The following is a 12039-nucleotide window of genomic DNA, read 5'->3' as shown; positions in this document are numbered from 1 at the left end:
ACTGTCAAATACAACGCCAAGATTCTTAGCTGATGACGAGGATTTTATGGAGCATCCGTCAATCGTTAAGCAGTATTCTTGGTTGTTACGCATAGCAGTTTTCGGTCCAGTAAGTAACACTTCTGTTTTGTCCGAGTTTAGTAGTAAAAAATTGTTACTCATCCACATTTTTAAGTCAACTATGCAATCCTTTATTCGATGAAACTGCTGGGTTTCATGAGGCATCGAGGAAATATAAAGTTGAGTATCATCAGCATAACAGTGAAAGCTAATTCCGTGTCGCTTTATTATATCTCCTAGAGGTAGCATGTATAATGCGAAGAGCAGGGGTCCCAAGACTGAGCCCTGTGGTACACCGTACTGGACTTGTGATTTGCGGGACACCTCATTGTTTATTGCTACAAATTGAAAACGGTCGGATAAATAAGACTTAAACCATTTCAATGCTATTCCGTTAATGCCGACGTAATTTTCGAGTCTATGTAGAAGTATGCTGTGGTCAATGGTGTCAAATGCAGCACTGAGGTCTAGCAGCACCAATAACGAAATACAGCCACGGTCAGACGCTAAAAGCAGATCATTTGTAACTCTGATCAAAGCAGTCTCTGTACTGTGACATGCTCGAAATCCAGACTGGAATTCATCATTAATGTCATTCCTTTGGAGGAAGGAGCATAATTGAGTTGAAACTACTTTTTCCAGAACTTTAGATATAAAAGGTAAATTCGATATAGGCCTGTAATTCCCTAGTTCTTTGGGGTCGAGTTTTTTTTTTTTTAAAAGAGGCCTTATAACAGCCACCTTAAATGCTTTAGGCACATGTCCTAATGTCAGAGATGAGTTAATAATACTAAGAAGAGGATCTATAATTTCGGGGAGCATTTCTTTCAGTAGTTTTGTAGGTATAGGGTCTAGCATGCATGTTGATGATTTAGATGATTTAATGATTTTAGACAGTTCATCGTGATCTACTGTAGAAAATAATTGCAATTTCTCCTTAGGGGTGCTGTAGTTAGTTTGTTCAGCGGATTTCACTACAGGTTGCATTGTTATAATTTTTTCTCTTATATCTTGGATTTTACTTGTGAAGTAGTTCATAAATTCATCACTGTTATGCTGATAATCAGAATCTGACGTCGATGACGACTTATTTTTTGTTAATTTAGCCACGGTGTTAAATAAGAACCTAGGGTTGTGATGGTTTTCCTCTATTAGTGTTGAAAAGTAGGCGGATCTAGACGTTTTTATTGCATTCCTGTAATTTCGAGTACTATCCTTCCATGCTATACGAAATACCTCTAAATTCGTTTTCTTAAAGTTGCGCTCCATTTTACGGGATGCTTTTTTTAGAGTCTGAGTGTGTTCATTATACCACGGTGTTGGGCTGCTATTTTTAATTTTCTTTAAACGCAGAGGAGCAACTGTGTCTAATATTTCCGAGAAAGTAGAGTTAAAATTTTCAATAGTAGTGTCAAAATCGTCAACGTTATTACTCATGCTGGATATTTTAGACAATTCAGGCAGATTATCGAGAAACGCATCTTTGGTAGTTGAAGTAATCGTTCTACCATATTTGTAACAAGGAGTTTGATTTGCAGCCGTAGGCCATTCTGTCTCCTTCCTGACCTGGGCCCTAGGTAGTCAGACTTTAGCATTATTAAGACTGTGTGCCAAATTTCTAGAGAGGAGGAAAACCCCATCCCAGGAGGGATGGAGACCATCTCGTTTCAACAGGTCAGGTCTGCCCTCAAAACTCTTCCAGTTATTTTTATAAGCTGTCGACCCCAAAATACGAGCGTTTTAGGACATAAAAGTGGATTAAAAAGAGATGACAGACCCTCCAATCATCACGCAGACGCTCGGAGTCCGGGCCAGCCCACTCCTCCATTCATCCCAGAGACGCTGAGCGTCCGTGGGCGGGACATAATCGCAGCATTATCCAATGACCGTCTTGTTTCTAAGCACTGAAAAAAAACTGTTTAAAGCAGCCCCATTGAAGTCAATGGACACTGGGCTTCAACAGAGTAATGCACTGTACGCTACGCTAAGGAAATCGAGTCAGCCGACCTAAGTAGCTGATTCTGAACGAAATTGTTTTCGTTCGAGATGAACGCGTTTAACGCATTTTTAGTCAATAAAATGTTAACATAATAGTACATATATTTGACCATTCATTTTTTGACAATTATAGGGGAAGCTGAGCTTAAAGAAATCGCGTCCGGTGTAGATTACTTTTTGTTTTGCAGAGTTATCATCATGTGGCGAACACAGTAGATAAGACGTGTTTAGAGCAGGGGCGTCGCAACCGTGGGGGATGTGGGTGTTTAAACACCCATACTTTTCCCGGTGAAAGAGTCACCCGCAGTTTTTTTTTTGCAGTTTTGCAGCAGTTTTGTAAAAACGCCTTACAGCAGTCTCCACCGTTTCTCTTGCCGCTCTGTGTCAGCGCTCGATGCGGCTGCTTCCTCTCCTCTCCCCTCCCACTCAAACAGGACACCGGCTTTGAGTGTGACCGGATGGTGATTGGCTGTTCTGCCTTAAGTCCCGCCTCTCTTGGTGTGTTAGATTTATCGGTTAGCTCGTGCTGAGGAGGCGGGAACGGTTATGGCTATTTACGTCTTCCTTTTCCAGCGACTTTGAATGAGTGTTTATGCTTTCGAGGTTTTTAAATAACCTTGATAGGTGTTTGGGGAGATGTTCTGTTTATGTTTTGTTGATATGTCGAGTGTTTTCTGAATTATATTTAGTTTTTAGACTAATGCTAATTGCAAATTGGGATATTGTTCAGAAATAGCTACATTCGGTTATTTATGTGGCATGCAATGTATAAAGTAACTGTGATGAAGAAGGCAGGGAATTGACGAGGAGGAGGGACAAATTGTCCTTGTTAAGCACTGTGGGTTAATTGATTTTGATATTTTGAACATTGCTTTTTTTGTTTAGCTGAATACTTTTGTGGATACTTATCTATTATGTTTGATTGTACCTGTTGAAGAACTATGAACGAAAAGTGTATATTATTTTAATGTTTAAAAACAGAAAATTGTTACATTATTTATACCACCAGATAAAAAGCTTTGTGTGGGCGTTTTTTTATATCTCCCCTTTTCAAGGTGCAAGTAAGCAAACTTTAGCGGTCACAGTCACAGTCCTGTCAGACCCATGTCACTATCAAGCGTTCCACTGTCTTTCCCCCCTGCAGGTGATGTGTTTTGTCAAGATAGTTTGTTTTATTACTCAAAACGAAACTTAATTTGTGGAAATTATTCAATATTTTACTGTGGTTGCTTTTTGTGTTGTTTTGTTAAAATCCCAAATTATTTGTACTCACATTTATCATTTTTATGAAAATAATTTCTTTGGTGTTTCATTTACTGTTGGCTGCTAACTATCATAATGTTTACTTTTTAAATGAAAACCTGGAAGCAATGTCTGTATTTAGTAACATTAAAGGTATTTAATAAGACTTAAACAATAATTTTGTAGCATTGATACATTACAAGTATTTATGGCCATTTAAAGAGTGCCGTTTCACAAATTACAGCGACAGCGTCACGCGGTTGTTACGTCAGTAATGGCGGTAACAAAGAGTAACGCGGATATATTTCGCCATTGACAGGCGATTAAACGGCACCGGTCCACTGTTTAGAATGGCGACTTTCTCACGATTTAAAAGCAGTTGGAAACATTTGAGATATTGTAAGTACTCAGCTGAAAAAAATATGTAACATTGGCCAAGTGTTTTTTGAATATTTTACTGCAAAATTCTTACAAACTCTACCTTTAATGTTTTTTCCCACAGCTGTATATTATTATATTAAAATTATAGATTTGCCAGAGAGAGTACACCTGAGTTTATGTTAAAATGTACAAGACTGTAATCTGGTGCTGTGTAGCAATGAGACTTGAAGTCGTCAATCAAATTAGATCTAACCAATATCTTTCTCCTCTCACCTCTTCAACTTGTTTTTCTTCTGACCCATCTCTACCTTTGGTATAAATCAACCTTTTTTTGTTAAATATCCTGATTCATCATGAATGTCTAATTATGAACTTTAAAAAAATCTTTACACAGCACAGGTTTCCTACTACAGAAAAAACAAACCACTCATTGACCTTCTTTATGAAATCTTTATATTCCATTTGTTGTTTTTGAATTTTAGGCCTCATTCTTTTGGTTTCATTAAATGATAAAGCTCAACGAAACGATTCTGTCTCATTGTTAACTTTTAGAAGAAAAGAACAATAGCACACACAACAATATATCATTTCATGTCATGATGTGAGTTACTGGCAGGAGTTGTGATCATAAACTGATTTGCAGGACGTCTTCAGATTGATCACTTCTTTTCTTCATGGTCTCCTGCATCTGCAGTCATGTTTGATGTTGTCATGATGATATGATGTCAGGTTGTTACAGACCGGCTCACAGGACGCCTCCTTAAAGCAGCCGTGCAGATGTTTAGCACACGCTTCACCACGTTTACAGCCATCCTGAATGACTGCAGCTTTACTCCCGTGATGATGGCATGATGGGACGCAAGAGTTACTGCAAACAGACTTGCAGCACGCAGCTTCACTGCAATCCTTCTTACACCCATAATGAAGACATGAGGGGACGCCGTAGTTGCAAACATCACCACAAACAGACTTGCAGCACGTCACTTTCTTGCAGTCGTCCGTCTGCAGTTTGATAGCTGTGAAACGGCCAAATTTGCTGCAGTTGATGGAGGATTGCTCATAGGCCATAGTGTGATCTGAACAACACAAAACAGAAGTGACTGTATGAGAGGAATAACAAGACAAAGCATAAGATGTTTAAAGGAATGTGTGAGTTTATTACTTACATGTTTTTTTTCTGTGGGTTAACAGTTCTGGTCCTCAAAGTAAGTCTTGCTGAAACTCTTCTGAAGCTCTGATGTTTCTCCTGTGAACGGTCCGGTATATATTCACCTCATCTGCGTCTCCACCCATCAACAGCTCAGTCAACGAGTGTCAACATTTTTTAGTCATAAGTTTTAAAAAGTTTTAATCATAACAGCTTATTTAAGCTTTACAATATTGTTTCAGTTAGGATGAGAAAGAAGGTTTAACATGATGTAATAAGATTATAGCATAATTACAACCTGTGATGTTCAGACTCCTTAAGATATTCAATTAAAATGTGTTTCTTGAGACAGATGTCATTTAGTATCTTCATAATAAACAGCAGTTCCCTTTCTGTCGGTCTCTCGACGTTGTGTCGAGAACGACAGATGGGGTTCGCCCTTGAGAACCAATCAACTCTGACTACTATAGAAAAGGCCAATGAAATTTGGCGAATGAAATTTGCATGCCGGGCTCCGCCCCCGGATATCCGGTATAAAAGGAAGCCGGCGTGCAGCATTCATTTACCTTTTGTTCTTCAGAGCCTTCGCTCATGACTACGAACTGAACGAATTCAATGAATTCTTCGTCTTCTTCTACTGCCGGATCTACGACGTGTAGCAGCGGATCGTCCCTACCTGCAGCGACCTTCCCCTGGGCGTCTCGGCAGTTCCGAGGGTGTGAGATTTATCTAAAAGTCCTTTTCAGGACTGACTGAGCATTCTCCAGCGCGGCTGTTCTCTTTGGTGCGGAAAGGAATGGATACGATCGCTGCATTAGGTGTGTGGGCGTCCAGCACACTGAAGCAGCGTTCGTTGACACATCTGCCTGCACTGCGGGTAGATTGTCATTCAGAAGTTGCGGTCACGGGTGGCTGTCTTCCTACGGGAACCAGCCACCATTTCGTTTGCTACCAGGGCTGTGACATCTGTGGCTACGGCCCTGATGACCACCCATGTTAGCAGCGTTAGTGATATGGGGAACTCTGCGAACGTAAACCCGCCAGCTAAGTGCTCGCGGGCCGATCGCACCCCGATTCGCTTTTCTGAACGTTCCCCAACCGGCGGTGGCATACCGTCCGGATTCTCACGCACACACATCGAGAACGACATGTCCCGCTGTTCTCTTGGGTGCGGCAGGGGACTGACACGATCGCTGCATTAGGTGTGTGGGCGTCCAGCACACTGAAGCAGCGTTCGTTGACACATCTGCGCGCACTGCGGGCAGATTGTCATTCAGAAGTTGCGGTCACGGGTGGCTGTCTTCCTACGGGAACCAGCCACCATTTCGTCTGCTACCCGGGCGGTGACATCTGTGGCTACGGCCCCGATGACCACCCACGTTAGCAGCGTTAGTGATATGGGGAACTCTGCGAACGTAAACCCGCCAGCTAAGTGCTCACGGGCCGATCGCACCCCGATTCGCTCTTCTGAACGTTCCCCAAACGGCGGTGGCATACCGTCCGGATTCTCACGCACACACATCGGGAACGATGTGTGACGTAGATGAGATGTCGCTCGCAGCATCGGAGGGAGACTGACATCCGACTCTGACGAATCCGAGCTCCACCCCCAGCGGTCGAGTTAGGAGGTAGCAGAAATGTCATTCATGCTAACCCGGGGTTCCGGAGGTGCATGAGGAGCTGTGTAAAACTTGGAGCGCTCCACTCTCGGACCGCTCCAGTGAAAACCAGCTCCACCTCCCTTACTTCCCTCGATGGTGGGGCAGCCAAGGACTGCGTCGAGATCCCCCGAGTGGAACGTCCGCCCGCGGTGCACCTGTGCCGCGGACGGCTACCACCTGGGGGGAATCGGCCACGCCTAGGGTCCAAAGCACGTAAGACTTCGGCATCACTGGTGTCGAGGGCTTGCGATGCCGCGGACAAGGCTGCCTCCTCTCTCTTCGCCATGGCCATCCTGCAGGTCCGCCAGGCCAAGGCGTTGAGAGAGCCCCACGAGGGTAAGGCCGACCTGGGTATAATGCAGGATCTCCGTGACGCCGCTGACAGCGCTCTACGGGTGACTAAGGCGGCGGCACGGGCCCTGGGTCGGACGATGTCCACGGTAGTGGTCCAGGAGAGACACCCCCGGCTATACCTTGTGCAGAAGAGTGATACCAAGGAAGTCCGCTTTCTTGATGCACTCATCTCGCAGGGTGGGTTGTTGGTAAAGACCGTCGAGGACTGCGCTCAGCAGTTTTTGACGGTGAAGCAGACAGTGGCAATTAACCACATTTTTTTCACCGCGACTCGGCCGCCTGAAGGCCTCCGAGATCCCGCGTGACGTCTGCTTCCCTGCAACCCAGGACCCCTTCGACATCGATTCCGGTCCCTGTGCCCCCACAGGCGGCACCCCGGAAGCAGAGGTCGAGGGGGAAACCTCCACCCCGTCAGGAAACTTCTCACGAGAAGGGACACTGACGGGAAGACTCCAGGGAGAACAACATCGGGCCCGAACCATCACAGCCACGGCTCTGATCGGTCGGCACGTGACGACTCCTGCCTCGTCACCAAAGCCGGGCCCTTTTCAGGGCCTGGCGCCCACTTACTCACAGAGTTTTTCGGTCTCCCCGGGTGTACTTGCAGCCGATCCCACACTCCACTGGACTGTGCTCGGCGAACCGACCTCACGCCCTGGCGAGGCGTGAGGTCGTACACATACGACAGTTGTGACCACTCTCAAACCGACAGTGCGTGCCATTGTCCCGCCAGGCAGGTAAAAAGGCGGAGCCATCCTTCCCTCCGGGGACCCCCCGCGACAGGTGGTTAGCTCCGCCAGCCGACGAACCACCCCCCGTGGAAATGATGAAGCAGACTGCCCCCTTGGTCACCCTGTACAGTCCCTGGGAGCTCAAGAGCTGCCCACACTGTCTCGCTGGCTAATGCGGGTGGTCCGTCTTGGTTACTCGATCCAGTTTCCCAGAGACTTCTGGCAAAACAGGCATCGAGTTCGTCCAAAATCAAGAAGTTCAGTGGGTCACAACCTGCACTTCATCATTCCCAAGAAAGACGGCGGGTTGCCATAGGTCTGCGTACCCTGAACAAGCACCTTCACGAGTTGCCGTTCAGATGCTCACGCAGAGGCGCATCCTGACATCTATCAGGTGTCAGGATTGGTTTGTGGCAATCGACCTGAAGGACGCTTACTCTAATGTCTCGATCCCCTCGACACTGCCCCGTTCCCATGGTTCGAGTTCGAGGGGTGGGCATATCAGTACAGAGTCCTCCCTTTCGGTCTGTCCCTGAACTATCTCGACGACTGGCAAACACTCGTGAGATCTTTTCTGTACACAGAGGGACCTGGTGCTCCGGCATCTAGATCGATTGGGATTTCAGGTCAACCGAGAAAAGAGCAAACTCTCCCCAGTGCAGAGCATCCTCTTCCTCGGTATGGAACCAACCTCTGTCACCATGACGGCACAGCTGTCCGCAGCACGTGCCCAGTCAGTGTTGGAACTGGAGGCTCCTGGGACACATGGCATCCTCCGCGGGGGTAAGACCCCTCGGGCTGATGCACATGAGACCGCTTCAACACTGGCCACAGAGTCAAGTTCCGAGGACAGCGTGGCACACCGGCAGCAGGCGCATGGTGATGACGCCCTGCTGCCGACGCACCCTAACCCCTTGGTCTTCCATGACCTTCCTCCGGGCAGGGATTCCCCTCGGGCAGGTTACGAGGCACGTTGTGGTGATGACGGACGCCTCGCTGCAGGGGTGGGGTGCAGTGTGCAACGGGCACGCAGATGCGGGGCGCTGGACGGCCCCCGTCTGCGCTGTGCAATTGCCTAGAGTGGTGTACGCTCACGGTAACTAACACAACTTGCCCGACGCCTCCTCCTGTGGAGTTAGCAGGTGATCCGCTCCCTGCGGGCCACACATATCCCAGGCAGACTGAACCAGACAGCCGACACGCTCTCTCGTCAGTATACGCCTTGCGGAGAGTGGCGACTCCACCCCCGGTCCAGCTCATTTTGGGTGTTGTTCGGACAGGCACAGATAGACCTCTTTGCCTCCCATGACACCACCCATTGTCTGCTTTGGTACTCCCTGACCGAGGCCCCCCTCGGCACGGATGCCCTGGCGCACAGCTGACCACGGGACGGGCGGAAGCACACCTTCCCCCCCCAGGAGCCTCCTTGCACAAACACTGTGCAAGGTCAGGGAAGAGGAGCACCAAGTGTATTGGTTACACCACACTTGTCTAACCGCACTTGGCTTCAGAGTTGATGCTCTGAACAGCGACTCCCCCTGAACCATTCCCCTGACAGAGGACCTGCTCTCTCAGGGCAAGGACACGTTCTGGCATCCCAGATCAGACCTCTGGAACACCCATGTCTGGTCTCTAGACAGGACGAGAAAATCCTGAGATGGCTACTCCCCCTCTATGGCTGAGACCATCACCCAGGCTAGGGCCCCATCTACTAGGCGGTCACACGCCTCTAGACGGCGCCTCTTCTCGTCCTGGTGTCTCTCTCTCTCAACGAGAAAAGACCCACTGAGGTGCTTGATCAGGATTGTGTTCCCCTTCTCACGAGACTGGAGACTAACATCTCCCCTCCAAACTGAAGTGTATGTAGTCGCTATCGCCACTCATCACGACTCAGTTGATGGAAAGTTTCTAGGGCAACTCGACCTGATCACCAGGTTCCTAACGGGCGCGAGAGGGCGGAATCCGCCTCATCTCCGCTCCATACCCTCTTGAGAGCCCCTCAGAGGTTCCGATCTTCCTCACCTGAGTAAGACAGCCCTCATGTTGGTGCTCGCTTCCGTCAAGAGGGTAGGGGACCTCCAAGCATTCTCTGTGTCCCCGGATTGCCTTAAATTCGGCCCTGGTATTCTCACGTTATCTTGAGACCCAGGCCCGGATACGTGCCCAAAGTTCCCACTTCTCCCTTCGAGGACCAAGTGGTGGACTTGCAGGCGCTCCCCACTGGGGAGGAAGACCCAACCCCATCCGTGTTGTGTCCTGGACCGCACGCAGAGCTTCAGTAGCTCTGACCAGCTCCTAGTTTGTGTTGGAGGACAGCAGAAGGGGAAGGCTGTCTCCAAGCAGAGTCTGGCGCACTGGGTCTTGAATGCCGTTACGACGGCATTTCGATCTCAGAATCTCCCATGCCCATTGGCAGTGAGGGCTCACTCCACCGGAGTTTAGCCACCTCCTGGGCACTGGCAGAAGCACCTCTCTAGCAGACATCTGTAGAGCTACGGGTTGGGCTACGCCCAAACACCTTCGCAAGGGTTAACAACCTTTGCGTAAACCCGGTGTCAGCCCACGTCCTGCGTGGCGACATGTAGGACTGGCATCCGGGGGGGCGTATGCCTGCGAAAGCACCTTCCCACCCTCCAAGAGGTTGGGTCAGTGTGCTATCTACCATTTTCTTCTTACCCAAACACATGGCTAAGAAAATTGGTACCTCACCAACCTTCCTTCTTACCCAGACACTGGTTAAGAACAGGCATTCCATCCATCACTAAGCAAGCACCTCCTGGGGGTTGGCTGGGCAGAGCAGCCTTCCCCCTTAGGCCGGGAAACCTTATGACCTATCACAGATAGTTCTAACCGGACCTGTGCTATCGGACGCAGTAACACCCCCACCGTGGGCTGTTCCGTCTGTTATACCCTCATGACAATGGTTCCCACACATGGTAACCCATGAGCTTCCCCAGGTGGACCTCCACCTCGCGGTACTACCCAGTCCGCCCCTTCCATGCGTTCTCCTCCAAGGACGAGACCATATCATATCTCCACCCTATTCCTCCCCACGGGTAGGAGGTGGCCTCTGCAGCGCTTCTCTGATTAAGAGTTGCGCTTTTCCCGGTGTAAACCCGAGCCGGACGGCCTCTCGCCTGTAGAGAGCTAAGCCCCGTCCGTGAAAGGTTACCGGTCAGGGCTGTACCCATCTTTCTCCCAGAAAGCTCTGGAACCCCCCGACCACCACACTGGAAGGTTACAAGTTTCACGAAAGCGTCGAGCTGACACGCCCAGGCTTGTTACCGTCGCTTCGCTGAGATTGTGACGCGATACAGCGTTTGTGGCGTTTTCCATAGATAACCCCATCTGTCGTTCTCGACACAACGTCGAGAGACCGACAGAAAGGGAACGTCTTGGTTACGTATGTAACCTCAGTTACCACAAACACGTATCGTATTCTGCTGCAGTCGTGAGAGGATCTCAGGCTCTTCAGAACAAGAGGTAAATGAATGCTGCACGCCGGCTTCATTTTATACCGGATATCCGGGGGCGGAGCCCGGCATGCAAATTTCATTCGCCAAATTTCATTGGCCTTTTCTATAGTAGTCAGAGTTGATTGGTTCTCAAGGGCGAACCCCATCTGTCGTTCTCGACACAACGTCTCGTTCCCTCCATCAGGGAACTGAGGTTACATACGTAACCAAGACGTACTCACTTGTAGTCATATGTCTGTGCACATGTTATAAACATACTGTATAAGAGCTGTTGACATATGGGCACATCTTCTGAAGACGTCTTCAGAAACTTCCGATCATTATTTAATGGGTTTCATATGTACATGTATGCTTACCAAATCTCACTCCTGTCACCGTGCGTTCAGCATCTTCACTTTGCCATGGTTTAGTAATTCTGGAGTTTGAGTCAAAGACTTGGACAGAGTGTCTAATGGTTTTGCATTAGAGCCATCATCCAAAATGATGAAAACAATTTGATAACAATTGACATTTTCTTTTAATTTATCAAATAAATTAAATATTTATACAACACATGTTTATTTTATAATTAATTAATTAATTTAATAATTTATTTCATATTAATTCATTTATATTTCAAGATTTTAATGTATTGCTTTAACACTAGCTGTATTTTCGTCTCTAGGCTTCAATTTTTATAGTTTGCAAACAGTGACACCAGTTTAGAGTTTAGTAAAATATAAACGAGTAAAACATTTCTGTTAATTTAAATTGAATAAAATACAGGTCTAAATAATATTTGAGAAACCGAATGGAAATTACAGTAGAAACATTTAAAATAACAAATACATTGAAGTTGAGGCACTACAATGTTTTACTGCAGATAAAAATAAACCAATCATAAAAATATAAATAGTAAAAAATTAACTAAAACTAGACCCGAATATAAATAAATCAAACATTTATAGAATTAAAAATACATAAATTAACACAAAACAAAATTACTTAAA

The sequence above is a fragment of the Triplophysa dalaica genome, chromosome 20 (assembly GCF_015846415.1).
Source record: "Triplophysa dalaica isolate WHDGS20190420 chromosome 20, ASM1584641v1, whole genome shotgun sequence".
NCBI lineage: Eukaryota > Metazoa > Chordata > Actinopteri > Cypriniformes > Nemacheilidae > Triplophysa > Triplophysa dalaica.
This window is presented reverse-complemented; position numbering follows the sequence as displayed.